The 20,327-nt window shown below is 43.4% G+C and overlaps 1 long non-coding RNA gene across 1 annotated transcript; it reads right to left on the reverse strand.

Annotated features, from left to right (window-relative positions):
* Positions 1–2,310: 2,310 nt before the first annotated feature.
* LOC128873442 (uncharacterized) lies at positions 2,311–5,191 on the reverse strand. The gene is made up of 3 exons (XR_008456419.1): positions 5,028–5,191; positions 3,418–3,551; positions 2,311–3,012 (listed from the first exon to the last, which is right to left on the reverse strand). It is a non-coding gene; the product is annotated as an uncharacterized LOC128873442 (long non-coding RNA).
* Between the last annotated feature and the right edge of the window lie 15,136 nt (positions 5,192–20,327).

Here is a 20,327-nt window from a genome sequence, read left to right on the forward strand (position 1 = left end):
TCTGGGGTCACGTGGAACCCCATCGCTATTAAATGTCTTTGCGACAGAAGAATACAGAACTTTACTTTCTAATCTCTCTGCTCATGCACAATTTTGAAAATCTTCGAGAGAGAAAATTTTTCCCGCGTTTCGCCAGGTCCGTAGAACTTGGAAACAAAGTAATCTTGTTTCTCGAATCAATTTCTTCTCACAAAAGGATGATAATTCCCGGTTAAAATCGACCTGGAGTTGCTATCGCGAACATCATCGAACGGTAGATAACGTTAATAAATTACGCGCAGTCCAGCATGCCGTGTAATCAAGATTCATTGCTGGTTATAACAATTTTATCGTCTCGTGAGAATGCTACACGTTCTCCGATTTAGTAGAATCCGAGCGATTTTAAGAGCCTGTTACAAAGTGTTCTCTTTATACTACCGAAGAAAGGGTTTAGATAAAAATGTGGAAAATGTTGCATAGTGGTCCAAGCTAATAGAGTGTTTCGTTTAAAGCAACGTTGCCCAAGATAGACAACTACACTTCTTTGCAATGAAAATTTCTACGTGACAAAATTTACAGGAGCATTCTGCATCTCAAAAGTGAATTTTTCTGCAAGGCTTTCGTATGTTGCAAAACCCAATTTACTGCGGGATAGTAATTTACTTCAATGATGTTTGTATAATAATTCCTACCGGCGATAGTGCTGAAGTCTCATTCCATTCTGGCTCGATAACGTTGGATGCGATATCGAAGCGACCTCTAGCTGAGGTGAACAAAATTTTTATCGTGTGAAACATTTCGAGTCGTTTTGGGACTTTAGTCGAGTCGTATACAAAAAATTTCATTGAACGTCTAATTCAAAATTGATAGAATTTATGAAATTATTCCTCTCGACTGTCAGTAAAATTGAGCTTATCGTTCGGTGGTATCGTACCAGCAATCGATACCGTACAACGTTATCCAACCATGGCAAGTCAGTACCATAAGGAAACAGAACTGCACGACTATATACATGTATAACTAGTTGTACCATTTCTATTTCTGCACCTATTGCTTCTCTGCATTATGCATATCTGCATTTCGTACCAGACGATTGGATTTCACGACAAGCCAGTTCTATCGAGCATTGACTCAATATCAGGGATTCTAGTTGCCGAATGGTGTAATATTTTCGCTTAGTTTTCTCTTCAGTCGAGTGAAATTACACCCAGAAATTTTGCATATATACGAACGCTGGGAAAGAGTTACAACTTCCTACAACTCTCGACGAGTGGCTGTGAAATTCCTGAGTAAGCTTTTCGCGGAGCATAAAACCCGGACAGTCTCATGCCTTAAAGAAACGTTTCAAATTTGCAATGCGACGAGGAAACGCCGAGCAGCGACAAGCCTCCCCGATCATAATCCATGGAAGTTCGAGGCCGTATTAAACTTTATATTACCATTCGCTCTGTAAAGGTTTCATGTACACGGCTTATATTGTCACGCCTGGCCCCACCCACGGGCTCCGCCAATTTACGACCGACGTTTCGTCGTCCACGATCGCGTGATATCCTTTTTTTTCCCTCGCCCACAAACAGGGAGACGTCTCTATTGATTTGCGACACGGACACGTAAATGCGGTTGGTTTCTGAAAAATTTGGGGGAAGTCGAATGCAAGTTAGGGTGGTTTTCGTTACGTAAATTGCCTGAGACCTGTCCATCGAGAGCTACATACTCATCCAACGTTCAATATAATACGTAAATTTGTATCAATTTTTTCTATAGATTTTTTAATTCGTCGATGACAATAATTTAATGATTCATATGGAAAGAACGAAGAATTCAATTTTTAAATGGATTATAGAATCGGATGCGCGGCAGTGTGAGCTGTGAACGAATCGATGAAACATATTATCGGCAATTTCGTCGGTCCCAGTGACGTAGCAGTCGGGAAACGAATCGGAAAGCGTCGAGATTCCCAGCGTCCCGTAATAATATGATAAATTCAGTCGATCAATTTTCCTCGACCACACGGATATTCCATTTAATCGAAACGGGACGCTGCGTGCGTAAACAAACGCGGGAAGCCATCGTGATCGGTAGGCAACGTTTTTATTTCCCCGGTTCGATTCCACGCTGGACGAAAATTATTACGTATTCAGTAGCCGCGTTAACGGACACGGCTCGGTGTGCGGCCGTTATCCAAACCGACGTACTCAGTTTGCCTGAAATAATCGGCTCGACGCACGGCGTTCGATGCAACAAAATTCCCAAAACGTGGCCACAATGCGTAATTATGAAATTCGGGAAATAAACACGATCTTGTCTGATGGTGGAACCGGATCTCATGTTTATTTGCGATGCAGTCGCTTGAAATTAATGACTGGCAATAGTTGATCGTACTTGGGCTATTTTGATAAATAATAACAATGGGACGATTCACAGTGACAGATGCTTCGTAGATCAGAGTGCCTCTAGATAGGATCTACCAAAGAAACTTTTACTTTTATGTCGAATAAGTAAACAATCCCTCAAATTCATACCAATAATAATAGACGTGTGAAGTACTAATAAAGCGATATGTCGACTCGATGTCCGCGTTCATTGTTCGAGAGTCGTAAAATCTCAGTTGATCACAGCCCCGCTGTGTTTATTATCACCGATTTTACGGTTAGTATCTTCTCACGGACGCACGTGTGGGGCGTCAGTTTACGATGAACGCGTAACGAGGACGGAAAGTTTTGTGTAACGACATCGATCGTTGTGTTTTGCATACGAGACTCCCGATGAAATTGATAATCGCGGCCGGGTCGCATTCGCCCCGCTCGTTACGCTGAATTTAACGTTAAATCCCGCGGGATCAATTCCACGAAAACTTGGATATGTGATCAGTCATGAATGTGTATTGTTTCAGGATTGTTTGCACGGATCGATGATTGATCAGGCGACGATTATTTCGTGCAGCTGTTCCGATCGACGCGACATCCTGGTGATTCTGATCGGTTGTATAGTATCTAGTACTTCTCGATTTCCACCTCCTTGTTGAAGCATTTACTGTGAAAAGAAGGTAATCTAGTTAACGTTTGCATGTTTTAAACAAGTTGTATTAATAATTAATAATACGAAATTTGTGGACAACCTTTCAGTTGTGTATTTTGAAAATGAAACCATCATGATGGAACGATGTGAAAGTAATTTGATCGTTAGATCGGTGGCCGATACGCGACGCAGATTAACTTGATAACGTCGAAGCGATTTCATTAGTCGGCACGATTAACCTTATCGTTTCCAGAATCGGTGGTCTATCATTAGCGCAAAATATACTGTCCGTTGCGTGACTTACGACCGATACATACCGAAGGCAATATACGGAAACGCGAGCTTATCGCGTGCAGCGATAGACTCTTTAGACACGAATTACGCGTAAAGCATCTTTTTGTTGTTTTAAAAAATACTCACTTGTAAACGATCGTTGGAATGAGAACAATTAGCACGACCCCAGCCACACATGCTGTTACAGATAAAAGAATTTCCGATTCGGAGAACGTCGTTTTCCTTATGCCCGCTTTCGATGTGATTTCATGGTGACCTTCCTGAAATATGAAGAGAAACACGAATTAGCGTATGCTTTTCAACAAGAATGTTTCCTCCTCGGTATCCTTCTCATTTCTGCAAATCGAGTCAACGCAAACTAAAGAAATACAAGGCGAAGCTGACATTCGTGTTCGGTTAGGATTTTTGTATCGGGAACCGAAACACCCTCTATCGAGTTTCGAAGAGTAGCGGGGGCTGATTAGGATTCCCGACGCGTGTGTTGCGCAAGATGGCGTTAATCCCTTAAGTAGCGATAACACAACGAAACTTTCTAATCCAGTTTTCGACGCGTGTTCGCTTGAGCGCCGTCTCTATCCTCCCCTTCACCCTCGTTTCTGACACCGGGCCGCGCAGTCATCCCTTTGTTCTGTTTCACCGAACACGAGGACTAACGAGACAAACAAAATTCCCGCGGTTAGCCCATTCTCGCCTGCGAACAATCGGACAACGAATTAATTAAACCGAAGAAAACTTGGACCATTTCCACCAGCGGCCGTGGGACTTTTGGAGAACGAATCCCTCGAGAGACTGTTTTCGTTTCGAACGCGCTTTACCCTTGTATCGTGAAAAAAAGGACGAGGTAGGTACGGTTCTCGTTGCTATTGCACAATGTTCTTTTCTAACTGAAATTCAAAAATTCACTTTACACTTGAGACGGAATAAATGAGAACAAAGTTTGTGTACAGAAAAAGGTTTCGAGAGCCTCCGACGATGTTTTAAAAACGTCGGAGAAGCTAAGATTTCTGAATCATGTACCATCTAACCGTATCTCATCTTTTAATGTCAATCTTTGGCTCCGTTTTCTCATGACCACTCATTTCTTGTAGCTTTGGCGACCTCGCGTGGGATCGAGCGCAACGATTTCCTGAGCTCGACGGCCGACTTGTCCTCTGGTTCTCATTAAAAGTTTCGCGGACAGGCCGGTTCTTCCGTCGTGGGCCGGCTTATTGTTTAACTTGGCTCGTTAGAATCGCTCGAGCTGAAAACGCAATATCGGCCGCATAAACAGTTTAATCGTACGACAATCCGGCGGACTTTCGGCGCGCGAAACTTTACGACGCCACGCGCGCACGAGTCGATAGTTATGCATTCGGCGAAAACAAGGGAACTTCCGGCTTAAAGTTCCGCGGTGACGTTCACCGCCTGAAGGAGCCGACGAGTTTCCTCGCTTGCTGAAAATTTAGGCAGCCCAGCTACAGCCCGACGAGACGTCGAAATATTGGAGATCTTGAATTTAGTTGGAAGGTAAAAAGTGAGATGTGCAAATTCGAAGAATCTCCCAAACAACGTTCTCAAAAATGGCTCACGATTATACAAAATTGTAGATTATTGCTTTATAATTACAAGCTTTGTTTCAGTTTTGATCCTCAAGGCTCTCAAGCGCTACAAAAATTCTGTCGATAACCTAATCTCTATCTATCGCAATCTTATCTGAATGTACATAAGTCAGGCGTAGGTTGAAATGGTGAACGTACCTGAAATTTTGTCGCTAGGCAGAGCGCAGCCCAGGATAGCGCGAGAAAAAGCGTAGTTTGCTGAAACATTTTGGTACAGCGATCGCGACGAGCGTAAAACGACTCCAGAAAATTTCTCTACCTGTCACACGTTATTATCTTTCCGTGAAGGTTCACGACAGCGATAAAACGGTCTATCGACGGATCGCCGTTTTACTTCGGACTTTATCGCTCGCGATGCTCGTGGTGGGGTGGGTGTCTTATCTGGTGCAGACAACATATTTTATGTATGCGCCGTGCACGCGTGCTGGTACATCTTGGTCACAGGTGCAGTCTTCCGTGAATCAATGGCGAATCAACGCGAATGTATTCGCGGCCATGAATGCGAACGAACGGTATCTCAATCTCTTGTGCCTTTTATATTTTTATTACGTGCGCGGACAAGCAGTTCGCAATGTTTTCACGCGCATGGAAAATCAGTTCGAATTTGAATCATTTTGCTACCTGTCACTGAGGAAAATAGGACATGTATAGCATAGCTCTTCTGTCGTTTCATTCGAGAGCAATTAGGTTATTAGATCTCTGGGTAATCTCGTTCCGTCGAGTGTCTGGCAAATATTTTTCAGTTCTGTTTCTCGAGAAATTGAGACCGAACAAATACTTCGCGAAGAATGAATCGGTTAATGCATCATCGTTGATTCTGGTATTTAATTAGAATTTATGTAGCTTTTATGTAGCTTTTATGTAGGTCGATCTCGTAGAGGTGTTACAACTTTAAGGGTGTAACATTACTATGCTTGAGAAAGTCTGTCTTTTTTTTATATATTAAACGTGTACGTACCACCCTGTCTAAACGATTCTAACAGTCATTGTTTTCAGGTTTGATCGTGAGGAGGCTTCAACGACCTCTGTACCAAGCAATTTCAGCGTGCAAAGTTTCGGAACTGTTTAATTCTCCAGCTCGAAGGTACCTTGGTATTTACGGTACCAATCTGTGCTATCGATTTCTGTGTCAACATTGTAAGATATAGGGGCACTTTTATCAGAAATACTGCAAGAATGCACGGAATCTTCTTAGAGCAACTATCCAGGTAATCGTCGATCGAGCATAAATCCCTTGGTAAATGAAACGTCAGCGAACGGGACGTATAACGAAGATCTCCGTCAAAGACGCGACGGATGTTTATCGTTTCATCCGACGCGGCTCAAAGTTGAACGTATCGTTCGCCACGAAACGGCGTATCAATGCTGTTATAACCGCGATATGCTACGTTTTTTAACGATGAAACGCGTACCCGTCGATGCCGTCAAACGAGCTGCTGCGCCGCGAAATGAAAAAGAAAGAAAAAAAATCGACCAAACACAGACCGATGAAGAGGAACGGAGCGGAGACGAGAGGAGGAAAAACAGGAACTACACGGTGTACACCTGTTTCCGGCACTTTTTGCTTCTCATTCCGCCACTGCAGGCTCAAAGGACATCAGCGGAAATTCCATACGCGCGCCGGCTACCGGGTACCCACCCATCGATCCTGTTCCTTTTTCATTTCGTCGCCAATTTACATCACGCCCTGAACCGAGCTTCGCTTCGTTATCGTTCGCTGACCAAAGTTAATGGAATAACCGACAAATCGACCAACTCGATTCCGTTCATCTCAGCCACGCCACGGTGTTACCTTGCACCGTTTCCTCGTGAAAACGCCCCGCGACGTCGCATCGCGCTCATATAGCGATAAATAAAATATAAATAAAATGTTGTTTCTCGAGGTGTTCAATTTTCAACACGATCCTGATGAACGAAAATTAAAGATGGAAGCATGTCTTGTTATTGGATTTATCGTTGGCAAGGAGACAACTTTATTTTGAATCGATAAGAATTCTTCTATGGGTGAATCCGAGAAATCTCTAGTGCAGCTCCGTTTACGATGAAGCAAGGGAAAATGAAGCTCTTCGTTGACATAAAGGATTTCACTGGAAGTAGCCGCTGTCCGCTACAAAGGAACACAGAAATCGAAGGTGTCCGCGCGCGAGACATCCGCAATCTGTTATGGGGTGACAGGCAATATCCAATTTAACAAAGTTTCAAACTACATGCACAACGCTAACCAGATCCCTAACTGAATTAACGACAGGATAACGATCCTCTGTGCGTTGTCCTCGCCTTCCGGAGCAATTTATCGCGGCCTTCCGCATTGCGTGTCACAGAGCTGCGACGTTTATTTTAAGGGATTACTACGACAGCTCGAGAAAATGAAATTTGTATCATCTACTTTCGTATCTAAACATTTTAACACCGCCGACGGGCCTTCTATCCGCGGTGACGACGTATTCCCCAGAGTCCCGCACGGCGACATTTTACTTTATCAAATTTTATGGAATAGAAGGCTCGGTTATTTCTCCGTCTGCTGGACACGCCAGTTCTCCTCGGGGGAATCGGCGAAACAATCTGTAATATATCGAGATCGACAAACGGCAAGGAAACGCGGGATTAAATGAAATCGATAAACGAAACGGTCTGGGGACCTCCATTTCTCCCCTCGTCGCTCCTTTTTGTCCCGTTTTCTTTTCCCATTGTCGTCGATGCCACGGCGCGGGTATTCGCCGGTGATATCGTGGTTCCTGCAGGAAACCGCAGCATCTCCAGAGACGTCGCAGGAAATCTTCATTATCGGTACGGATGGAAAGAGGAGAAAATCTGGGGAAAATGGTCGTCGGTACGACGACGTCGATGCGAAGGGCAGGTCGCGAGACCAGGTGCGGAAGTTTCGAACCCAGCGGGGAGAGAAATCGCGTACATGGGTCTTGCATCAGAGCGTAATAAAGGCGATGAGCGTTCTTTCATCAGGGGAAAAAAGTTCTGTCCCGTTTTGCCGCCGGGAACTTCCGCGACGCGAAGAAAATCCAGTTTGTCCCTGGATGAATATGCATGGAACGGAAACCCGCGGAAGGCCCGACGATATAGGTATCGTTCTTAATGCAACTCGCGGGTATATGTTCGCGGAAATGTAAAGAAAAAGGGAAACCAAAGACGCGTCTTTCCACTCCCTTTGTGTTTGGAAAGAGAATAAAAAGGAACGTCCTGGGAGACGGAATCACTCCTTTAAAGAAATTATCGAATGGTTTGCGAACTATTTTTCCTTGGCATCGAACCGATATAAATAATTTCACCAATTTAATAAAACCGAGTCGAGCAAAGAAATGAAACAGGAAAAAGCTGAGAGAGAGATAAGCGTCTACAATAAATGAATAAAGAAAACCTAGAGCAATATACAAGCACCCACTTAATGAAATTTGTAACCGTCGAAATACTCGGAGCAACAGACAGTCGATGGCGCGACATTTATCGAAGCGTGAAATATCAGGTATGTAATCTCGCGTCTCGACTTCGTATTCCTCGTCGAGCGACATTTTCTCGCAACGGAAGGCAACGTTTCCTTAAACGATCGACACTGGGTCAGAAAAAGGGAGAACTTACGTTTGCTGCCAGGATACGCCGCGTGCCTTAATTTAATTTTTACTCGCGCGAATTGCCGCGCCCGAATAATCCACAGGGAAATACTCGACCGTGCTTTCCTTGACGTGTTCCTTTTATTCGGCGTGCAAGCGCGTTCGTTTCGTCGGTATTCTTCCAGTTTCAGCGCGTGTGAACGAACACGCGTGCGTACATGTGTACGTAAGTACAATCAGACCCTGTAGAACACGGAAACGAGGAAGCATCGTGTTCCCAGTGCTCGCACGAACGCATCGACATTTCCGACGTAATAGAAACCTTCTGTTGCAAATTTCCTCGGTAGCTTTCGACGCATCTTCATCGAACTCGTGCTGCTTCCTCGATGAACCGACAATCTGAATCCCATTGAGCTGAATTTTTTTCTGACATCGACCGATACACTATACCGTAACGTTTATATGTCCCGGAGAACGAGAGACATAAAATGGATAGCAGCCTGGATTTGAAAAGTTTGAGATTTTCGAGAATTACAACTTTTTAGTGAATTCATACTATTTTTATGTTACTTCCATCTTTTTTATAATCACTCAGCTGTTTGTCGTTCAAAACGAGACAGATCTCTGCGAATTGCAGTTCTGTTAAAAATACGAAAACACAAGTCTAAACCGTACGTTCCGAGTGCCGATAATACTGTAGTATCCGCGCCTCCCATACCCAACAATAAGGAGTCAAATAAGTACACGAAACGCAGGGTACGGGATTGTTCGCGTAAGTAAAGCGGTCGACTGTGGATCCGAGGATCGTGGCTTCGAATCCCCGTGCCTTATTTTTCGTTTAGACTCCTACATATGGGGACTCGTCCGGGATGGGGGGTTACGGCGGCAGAGGACCGGCCAGTGACGATGAGTCACGATGAACAACAATGCCACGCGAAGGACGGTGTCGTGTTGACGGTGGGGAGCGGGCAGCAGTGAGGCGTCGAGAGAGAAAGAGAGAGGGGAGCACATTCCAGGGAAGGGGCAACTTGAGGTGCGGTCGGAGTGGGACTTCGGCGAAAGAGGGTGCGGCGCGCTATTGTTGAGACGCAAAACCCGAGATAACGGACATTCGAGGGCGAATGAATGTCAATTCAGGATAGCCGAGTGTAGTGTCCGCGCCTCCCATACCCAACTATAAGGAGTCAAATAAGTACACGAAACGTAGGGTATGGGATTGATCGCGTAGGTAAAGCGGTCGACTGTGGATCCGAGGATCGTGGCTTCGAATTCCCGTGCCTTATTTTTCGTTTAGACTCCTACAATACCATGGCCAACAATAGGAAAATATTAACGTTGTTACTGCGAACGCCGAGCATAATATATAGAACGAATACAGCGAAGGTATCTTGTTACTGGAATTATGTTAACGAGAGGTACGTTGTAACCGCGCGAGAGATAGATTTTCCTCGCGACCAAACCCCTGCATTAGATAGCCCGTCATTCGAACCGCTAATACCCACTCGATGATTTATTAATTACAATCATTGTAATTCACATCGGTTACTGTTATTCCATTCACCGCTTCGTTAACACCCAACACGCGGTATGATAAATTAACGAACGCGCCCGGCTCGCGTCCCATCGAAACGGGACTATCAAAACTGTCGTGTCGGTTACATTATAAATCATGCGACAGGAATTGTTACCGTGCTGTAAACTGCTGTGAAAATGAAAATTATTGTTTCAGTTAATCAAAATACAAAGGGAAAGTTGCTGGAAAGTAATTACAGTTCTCGAAATGCTCCACTTATTCGCTTCCACATATTTCGTACGAATGACCTCTGTTTTCACTTTTTTCCCGATGGGAGAGTATGTATCTGTTTGATATCGAACAAAAAAAGAAAGAAAGAAAAGTGATATCTGATACGTGATATTGAAAGAAAGAGCGACGGTGGAATGACTTCACAGAACGAGTAAAAGCATAATCCTACAAAGTTTTCATTTATCGCTTACCACATACGTCCAAATAATGTTAGCACTTAATATTCCTTCTCCACGCGAGTACTAACATAATTTAGTCATACTCTGTACCATTCGGATGAAATAATCAAATGCATTAGAACGCTGTAAAACGAATTAACTGCCTAAATCGAGAGCTTTCTGCGTACCAAGCCAACGAGCACGCGGACGAGTCTCTAACGTGAAAATAATTGCATTGAAAACATATTGAATTGAACGTAATGTTTTAATGACTCCCCGAAACGACCGTAGTTGCAGCCAGAGTGGTCGATTCGCGCGTTTTCTAACTTCGCGTCGTGAATGTTACCAGAGAGGACGTTAAAGCGAATGAATGTAATAAAGCTCATTCTCGAATGGAATTAACGGGTCCCCGATTATGCATATTCATGCGTCTGTTTGCCATCGAAAATATTTAATCATCTAGTTTATTTCATCCATCGGAACGCGCGCGCGTTGGGGAATATCGATTTAAATATCGTCGTTCGATGCGTTTCTGTTCGATGCTCGGACTGTTTCCAGGTGTTGCGGTCGTAAAATCGAACTCGTTACAGCATTATTGCAGCTATTTGCGTGAAATTCATTAACCATATAATAAATCATTCCCTCTCCCGCCATACTACTTCTAATCGCGCATTCCCTTGTTTTAATTGCGCGCTGGATTTAATTTCAACTAACCGGTCGAAATGTCGTTAACAATCAGCGTTCTCCCGTTGACGTAGGGCGGCTAATTTTATTAATTTGTCCCTCGAAATTACAGAAATCCATTTAATTCGCGGGACAAACTCTATCCGGTAAGTAATCTTAGTGAAATTGTCGAATATCAACGAAGAGGACAATATTGGAATTAAATATAAACTTAAGGAAAAGGAGATAACCAAGTGTTTGACTGCAGTGTAAAATGTTTCTGTAATATTCGAAGAATTCAGTGGGTGCAATCGGTTTAGGTGAGTAATTCTATTTCTGGCGATAGAGCCAAAAACTGAATGCTTAGAAGAATCGAAGAATTCTTTGAAATATTACTTAAGCGGCGATTGGACACAAGGACGCGCGAGTACAAAGCTTGAAGATAAATCGACGTAAACTTATCAAATCCTACTCAAGGGCTTCCGTCGCTGCTTGGTAGCCTTTGTGGCAAGAAACAACAGAGTCATGAATTATCTCGAGAATTCCGAGCTCCACTCGAATGACCGATGAAATATGAGAGTACTCCAGTGGGGAGCGAGCGGCAACAAGAATTGTTCCCTCGATGAACGATGAATTTCTCTAAATGCAGCGCGACTATGGACTAAATGGAGCGACGGCTAGGATTTCAACAGATTCGCCTCGTCTTGGTGTGGTCGCGACCTCCACTAGTTTGGATCTGGTTTCCGTCGTCGCGTCTTCCTTTCTTTTCCACTGCAATCTCCGTGGGAAAATGAAAGAGCGGTATCTTACCTCGGAAGGTCGAACGAGCAAACTTTTCCATTCCGCGGCGCTGATCCGCGATCGAGCTGCGAGGACCTCTCAGTCGCAGGATATTAAAAGTAGATTAAGATCTGGAGCTTCCGACCTCAGATTCGATTCCTTCCCACGGGTGGTGAATCGCCCAATCGTTCTCAAAGACGGACAAGGTGTTTCAGCGAGAGAAATCGCGAACAGGCTCGTCTCGATCGTGGGAATCGGTCTATCAATATTGGACCAAGACGTCTCCCGGAAGTTTCATCTGAACGAACGAATATCGCAGTGGAATAGTTTGGACAATTTTCCACCGTACAAGTTTCTTCTCTACTTATCTCGAGGTAGATTTTTCCCTTTTCCTATTTCCACTCTCATCAGAAAGCTGTCTGTCAACGGATTAACAATCAAACGGATTAGCTCGTGTTGCCAAACGAAGTTGGACAATTAGTTCGCCCATGCGTAATCAAACATCATTATTCAAAGCAACCAAATGACAATTCCCACGATTCGTTTAACAAGAATAATTTCGATTCCATCTGTAAATTTGTCGATGTAATTTCGCTAGAAAATTATTGGCTTGTGACCTATAATGTTAGGTTCAATGCACTAAACTGGTGCATAATTTGATCTGAGATTCTAGAATTAATTAATCTCTATGCTTCAACCGTAATGTCAAGGGAGCGTTCTGTATTATACATCGAGATCCATTGAATGGCGTAGGGTAAATCCAGCTGCATAAACCGTACGTGCGAGAATGTTAACGCTTCCAGGTATCAGATGGCTTCTTTGGAGGACTGTTATCCTTCGTGAAACGTGATCCATTTAGAACGACGTGTTATTTGTTAATTTTTGGTTCGTAAAGTCACGTTGTACGTCCTGGGAATTGTCGGTAACAGATTCTCATGAAAATTCGTGCAAATGTTCATTGGTCAAAGTTTTTGAACAAAGGAACATATTGGAAACTGTTTCAAATAAAAGTTTTACTGTTTCCGATGTAGAAAAAGTGCTCGATAACAATATTTTATAACTTGTATCTTCATTCTAAAATTTACGATTTGAAACACGTTTCGATATTTTTGATAATTTCAGAGTCGGATATATCGGTAGAATTAGTTAATCTACAAGGGCTGGTTCCTCGAATAATAAAAACAAAGATGAAATCGCCAAAAAGAATATTTTTTTTTGTAAACGATAAATCTCGATAAATCCTCTTAGATTTGAGAGTCTCGGGAAGTGCGTGCTCGAGAAAAGACTTCATATCGATCAAAGAATTAGTTGGACCTCTCGGAGCTCTACCAAGTTTAATAGGACGTCCCATGTACCAGCCAGATGAATGGGATCTTTAAGACAACAGGATGAGCCTGTCCTCTGTACACGATTCATCAGTTTGAAATTCGAACCGCGCCATCCCAGACGATCGCCTGGCGACTGAAGATAAGGAAGGGTTTGGAAGATTCTTTTGGAATATATCAACGTTCTCGAAATTTATTCATTTCGGGATATATTTTTCGGGTTCCCAAGCACAGCTTTCTTGGCGATCGATACCGCTTATAAATTTGCGGTCCCGTTGCTGCAAATTATTATCGAAGATCCCTGGCTGGTAGAGCCAGGCTGACGATAGCGTTGCTCCATGCACGACCATCGAGGCTCCACAGTTTGTCGATGCTATTGGCCAGAGGTAGGCTGAATTTTATTCGATTCATAAATGATGCATGAAAACTGAGTGCGGTGATTGATTCGCAAAGCCTATTGAATTGATTAGTTATTCAAGTAAGCTTCTATACGTTAACATTGAAGCATACGTTGATTGTATTCAATTTTTAATTAATTATTTACAGTCGTATTAATTCCAACGTGACACTGTTCATTTAAACGTACTATTTATTAACGAAAGTCCATAGGAACGCCGCTGTTGATACATAATTTCATTTCGCAATTGAACTTGCAATTTTTATTAAGCAAATAGTGTATCAAACGTTGCTTATCTTCCTTCCATTAAACCATTTTTGAAATGGTTTAAAATTGCATCGAAATAAGAATGTTGTTCATTTCTGTTAGTAGCTCTATGGCTATGCTAATGAGGTCTGTTTTTCTAAGGTACGATTTCACAACAGACGTGTCTCTCGAAATCGCGTCGCGAGTTCTCGTTTCGGAAACTTTAATTCTCATTTTACCTGTTCATTGCTTTTGCACGTCGTCGCGGAAACGGCACGGAAGTTTTAATTGCCTTCTCGAGGTTTTCGCCGGCCGAGCAGCGAAAAAACGAGAATTAAACTGTTTCGCGATCAAGATTTCGATACCCCGCGTTCGTGTTCAAGGGGATACGACAGATCGACGGTCTGAAAAATAAGTCAGCATTTAGATCATTTTTCAACAGGTACAATAATCTATAAGCTTTTCTTCTAAAATTGATCGCAAATGTTTAATTTGTGTGAAAATTGTGGCTACATCACTTGGACTGATACCGAAGATAACCGAATCATCACAAATAATTTTCTTGTTTGTCCTCGTTAGTCTTCCTATAGAAGAAACGTTATTGTATAGTTTGAAGGGGCGTCGTTTATGCTAGGAACGCTCCTGACAAAGAATGAAACCGAACTTGGAGTTATCATAGGAGTGCAGGGGGTGGATTGTTCGAATCGTGTCGGGAGAAAAATCAAAGATCGAGTTTAAAAACTCGGTGGACCCTTCTGCGGCGGTATTAGAGGAAAAATCAACGACTGCGTCGCCGGGCTGAGCCTCGTTCGCGGCAATTTGTTTCACTTTGCGGGCGTACTTCCACCCTCGTTCCACTTCCGCCGCCTTTTCGATGCTCGTTTAATCTTTGCGACCCCGCTTGGATCCCGCCATTAGTTCCACGTAGTCTCTCCGCAGCCATTCCTGCGGGTCGCGTTTCTCTTACACCGATACGAACTTTAGGAGAAACTTTGCTCGTGATCCGGCTAAAGACAACGTCTCTTTTTGTTTTTTGGCTAGTGCCGTTGCAACGAACAGCCCTCGCGTTGAATTGGCGTTGCTAAGAAATACAGATCGGTCATTCCCATTACGGTGGGTCCACCATAGGTAGCATCAAACACACGACATGGCAATAATTTGTATAAATAACAAATACATACGCAGAGCGTTCAACAGGTTCCCATACGAATTTTGCTAGAATACTCTGTAGCTAAAAATAAATACAGATTGCGAACAAATATTGGTTCGTTATGTAAACGGTAGCTGTTACTTCAAACTTTATTTAAAATATGAGCTAGTTCAAATAAATCGACGTGTTCTAGGATTTTTCGGTAGAGACACGATTTCAAAATTCTAAAACACAGTTTAGTATATAAAGGGGGCATAAGGTCACGTTGTACGACGCTGGAATTTGTTAATAAATAATCCCGTTAACGCACGGAATCGTTAAGAATGTATTGGCTCCCTGAACGGCGATTGTACAGGATGAAGAACGAGTTTCTGACGTAAACGTATAGGCGTTCCGTGGGCAAACGATTCTTATGATCTACGAGTAATTTTCCAAAGTGGACTCCGTTCTCGTTTCTCGACATTCGCCTCGTGCAAACGTTACCGAAATACTTGCGGGAACGCAAGCAAACTTTTCGGAGAACAGGCGCGCTTCGAAACGTTGGACAAACACCTACGCGCGTACGTTTCCCTGCAAAAGGAACACTTTCGTTCGCATTGTTCCAACTTCACCTGAACAACCTAACCGAAAACAATAGCGTCTGTGAAAGGAAAAATGATTAAACACGAGGAGGTGAAACGCGGTGTTTGTAATTAAATAGTCCTAACCAAGCAATTTATTTGCTTTTGCTCGCGCGACCGGCGGGATTCATAGTTTGTCGACATCTGGTCTAAGGTGCCTTTTCCTAAAGATATTAATGGACGTTTGTCGGCCGAAAAAGAAAATATGGCCGAGGGTTGAGGGTATTTATGGTTTGTCCAGACACCACAGCACGCCAGACGGTACAGACGTGACGGCGAAAATTAAACCCGCTTGCCTGGTGGATCGATAAGTCGAAAACTGAGGAGCCCCGTTGCAACTGCAGTTGCACGCGCAATCACGACAACTGCGGCCTCGACTTCGTCTGCTCGCGGCGGAAAGGCAGCCGTCGTGTCGCAGTTTTGGTCGAAGTCAACGCACGAAAACCGCCGCTGCGCTTTCGTTCTATGCGAGAATCGATTTCCCGTCTGTTCTGCGCCGTAATTTATCGATACCCGTCCCGATCGCGTTCTACCTCCGCCGAACAACTGGCAATTAGTTCTGGCTGCATTCGGGAATTCGTGCGAAGGATCTTGATACCGATACGTGGGGGGAGGAAGCCCGTTCCTACTATGCACTTTTAATTATCGTGGTACAGTGGCATAATGTTCCAAATCTGACGATTATCGATACAAGTGTGGCGAGTTCGGTCTGGGAACGGGGCGAGCTCAATGGGGTCAGTCGAACGGGGCAGCGAATAGAGTCTAGTCGAACATTTTCAGTAAAATATCATAGGTGGTTGTGCTTGTTTTACTTTCGAGTTACATCGCCGTCATTGAAAATACATCACGTCATTAAAAAAAGTTTCTGTGATGTTTTTTTTTTTCTAATGCGATGGACGATACGGTACAAAATGAACGAACGAAATAGGAGGAGCGCGCAGTCGGTCGGTCGATTCCAAATATTTTCCTTCTCGATGTAACCCATCGGATAACGCCTGGGCAGAGAGTGGAGCGCACATGCTCCTGTTTCTGCAACTAAAAATACCGTCCGAGCGTCGATCGAACGAGCATTTCTGAAACGCCAGGAAAAGGAATCCTCGCAGCAAAAAAACACGCGCGAAAAAGAGTTGCAACGAATGACTACGAGCAGGTGCTTATACGCTCGGTCCATGCGACGTAGTAAGTATTCTAAATAGCTCGCAGAAGGAATACTTCCATTCTTCGTCCTCGATGACACTTTCGTTGGACTCCACGGTGGCTGGTGGAAGGATCCAGCCGTGTCAAACAACGACGTTTCGCTTCACGTTCCGAAAGCAGAGATGGGCAGGGATGTGAATCCAATAGTATTGTAGGTAGAAATAATAATGTGTATCGAGGAGAGAAATAGCAACGAGATTTTTGGATATAAGAATAAATGTTACATTATAAGATTATTCGTTCAGACGAGAATTTTGTTCGCCTCTAGGCAAACCGATCGGTGATAACCAGTCTGGTGTTCGTGAACGATTCAGTAAGCGTTCGTTAACTGAAGTTCGATGTTAATATCAGACGATGGCGTTGTTTTTTCGCCTCTTTACTTCCGACGTCGGCGTCGACCGGCGAATACACGCGCGTAAATTAATGGGACAGAATTAAATGGCCTCGCGTCGCCGGTCGCTTTCGGTGACTTATATTTTCAATCGGTGAGTTCTTCCTGTTGATTATCGGTTAATTAGCGCTACAGAATGAAGCCTCGTTAAAATTTGCTGCGCCGGATAGAACTGCTGTGCGTACTGCGAGTTTTTAACTTTTATACGCCGTAAATGTAGCTACTAAACAAGGTGATCGTGGAAAGTAGGACAAGCTGCGTACCTCTTTTCGAAACGATGATGCAAAAAATTGGTACAGGAAAAAGTCGACTCCCACAGCGAGGACTTTTGACGATGCGACTTCTGATTCTCTTTTTTCGGTTTCACGATGCAAGCGCGATATGCAATTGCGTTTAACTTTACTGTCAGTAAAATCACCAATAGTAAATAGAATAGTTGTTCCTAGGGTTAGAGGCACCTTTCTGCTCCCCATGGCAGCCGAGTTTCTTAAGAAATACTCCCTCGTCCTCTCGTGTCGTGGAGCACGCTTTTCTTTCGCGTTGTTTTGGTATTATTTTTATTTCAGAAGTTTGCGCTTTCCTCGGTGTACACTCCCGTTCACAATAAGTCATTCGGAAATTTTCAGCGAGGGTATGGTGCCCCGTCGCCAGCGAAAGGTAGAGAGAGGATCAAAGGGACTTCATAAAGCGGAAGCTGGAGGGTCGCCTCGTACTTCCTCGAACCGTTCGATGGCTGACGGGAGTATTTTACGAGCAAGAGACACGTTCGAACTGCACGGACGGTACTCGGTGCTCGTTGCTCGAGATTTTTCCTTTTTTTTTTTTCTTTGCGAGGTGCCGTGTACCGCGACGAGAAAAAAGAACGGAACAAACAGGAATTAGAATGGGTAGCTCTCGGAATTACGGGTGCAAGTGGGACGACGAACGCGTGTAACTTTCATAGCTACGTCGTTCCACGCTAGCACGAGGACAATAAAGCGTTTCGTACCCGTAATAAACAAATCTTTGTTCCACGCTGTTCACTGGCTGTGCTGAAAGAAGCTGAAGAATCGCTAAATAAACAGGATTGTAAAGCGACAAGAAAGCACCGAGCACCACGACACGGATTAAGATCCGAGTTTCTGTGCGACGATCACGCGACAAGAAACGCGCGATAACCTCTCGCGAAATTATCTCGTGATTCATTTAAATGGGGACACTGTTTGCCTTTGAATGAGACGTCGACGAGTCGCGGTACGAATTTTATTTCCCCTCATTGTTCGTCGAAACAACGAGCGAAGAAAGGGATACTGTCATCGTCGGACAGGTCTTAACGAATACTCGAATCAACCACTGTGAGATATAAATTACGAATCCCTTTTATGTCTCGTTGCTCGCGCTACTTCCACTCTGGGAAACAAGGTTCTCAGAAGCATCGAGTTCGTAGCATGGTTCGAGCTGATTTGCATACCCCTTGTTGGGTTTATTTGCACCCAAGAGTGACATTCTGACGTTACAACGCGGTTTAGGAAAGCGTAACGCGTCTTCCAAGATTTCTAATCGCGTGCATTATATTCTTTTTCATGGGCGAGATTTGTCTAAAACTCGTTGGTAGAATGTGTCTTCGGCGAGTGTTAAGAGGACTCGGTACAAATATTTCGAATAAATGCAGTTTCAATTAAGACACTTCTCGAGATTCATCGCTAAAGTTTGCAGAGTCCGTGGTCCAGAGAAGTTGCGAGGAGAACCGACAATTGTATCAGCAGTGCTACCGTTAACCCAGAAGAAATTAGTTTCTCTGATATTCAATTTTAATAGCTCGCAAGACCGCAACGAAGGGCATTCATTTTCCTTCGTTTTCTCTTGCTTTCCATCTCATTGACTTCCTACCCAGGAACTCCGTTAAAGATTCCTCGATAACTCGGCTCCCTGGGATAACTTCGCGAAGAAAATTCCGTGCACGAAGAAGCAATAAGACAAAGGAGTAGTAGGGCTCAATGGTAACCAATTTCAACGGTCGTCAAGTACGGGTAAATGCCATTAATTTTCTGTAACAGTTGTCCATTAGTCTTCCAGGGCGTTTATTCAAATCACGGAATATTATTACAAGGAACAATTAATATGCCAATGTCACCGATACGTCCTTAGAATTTTAAATTGAATTAACGTCATCGTACCACGAATATCCCCTTGTTTCTCAATTCGGAAGTTATCGATTGGATATTCGCGAAAGAATATTAATATTAAAACCCAATTAAATCATTGCAGAGATCATACCATGAACGATACGGACATACAATTTTAATAAAAAGCAGAATACTGTTAAACGTTAATGTTAAGCGGGATTCAAACTATCGCGATATCGTTAAATTCGTGCGTCGAGTTATGGAAAACAGCGATACAGTAGCGGATGTCGTTTGCCTGCACGTTTATGCGATTCATGCACGATTCAATTTACAGTACATTTAATTAAACGCAATAATAATACAGCTTCTCTTTGAATAAACGTTTCAGTATCACCCTATGGCGTTGCCACCGCCCTTTCGATTTATCGTAAAATGTTCCCTGCTATCATTCACCGGAATGAAACGATACAGCGAAATAACCAAAGATGAATAATAAAGGCGCTCTGAATGCGATCGTTAATTCCATAGTGTAAATCAAATATCGAATTCTCAATTTGATGACAACCCATTGTTCTCGCGTTTTTCACGTATTATCCGAAACGATGACTATGAAAGAACAATTAGGAATACGAGGTAACAAAACGCCATAATTTTAAGCACTAGGCACAGCCAGAGAAAATTAGGAACAATCCACTTATACAAGCTTGGCCTTGTCATTGTCGTTGTTCTCGGAGTCTTTGATGGCATTGTTGTCTACGTTTTGTGAGAAAACAGCATTTTCGACGCTCGAAGTGGCTACAAGTAGAGGACTCATGATTGTGCAAGTCTAGAGGGCAAAGCGTATGCATGCGATTACTGCAAAGCTGCGTAGATTTTCTTCGTGGTCCACAAATGTCGATAAAATAGACACAGTGTCGCTTGAAGAATGGAAGCATAATAAATGCACTAAAAATTGTACAACACAATTTTTCCTATAGTTAACGAGACACTTGAGATGTGGATTACCATATCAAAAACATTTCAAATTTATGCGCTTCCA

This window comes from Hylaeus volcanicus, chromosome 3 (genome assembly GCF_026283585.1).
Source record: "Hylaeus volcanicus isolate JK05 chromosome 3, UHH_iyHylVolc1.0_haploid, whole genome shotgun sequence".
NCBI lineage: Eukaryota > Metazoa > Arthropoda > Insecta > Hymenoptera > Colletidae > Hylaeus > Hylaeus volcanicus.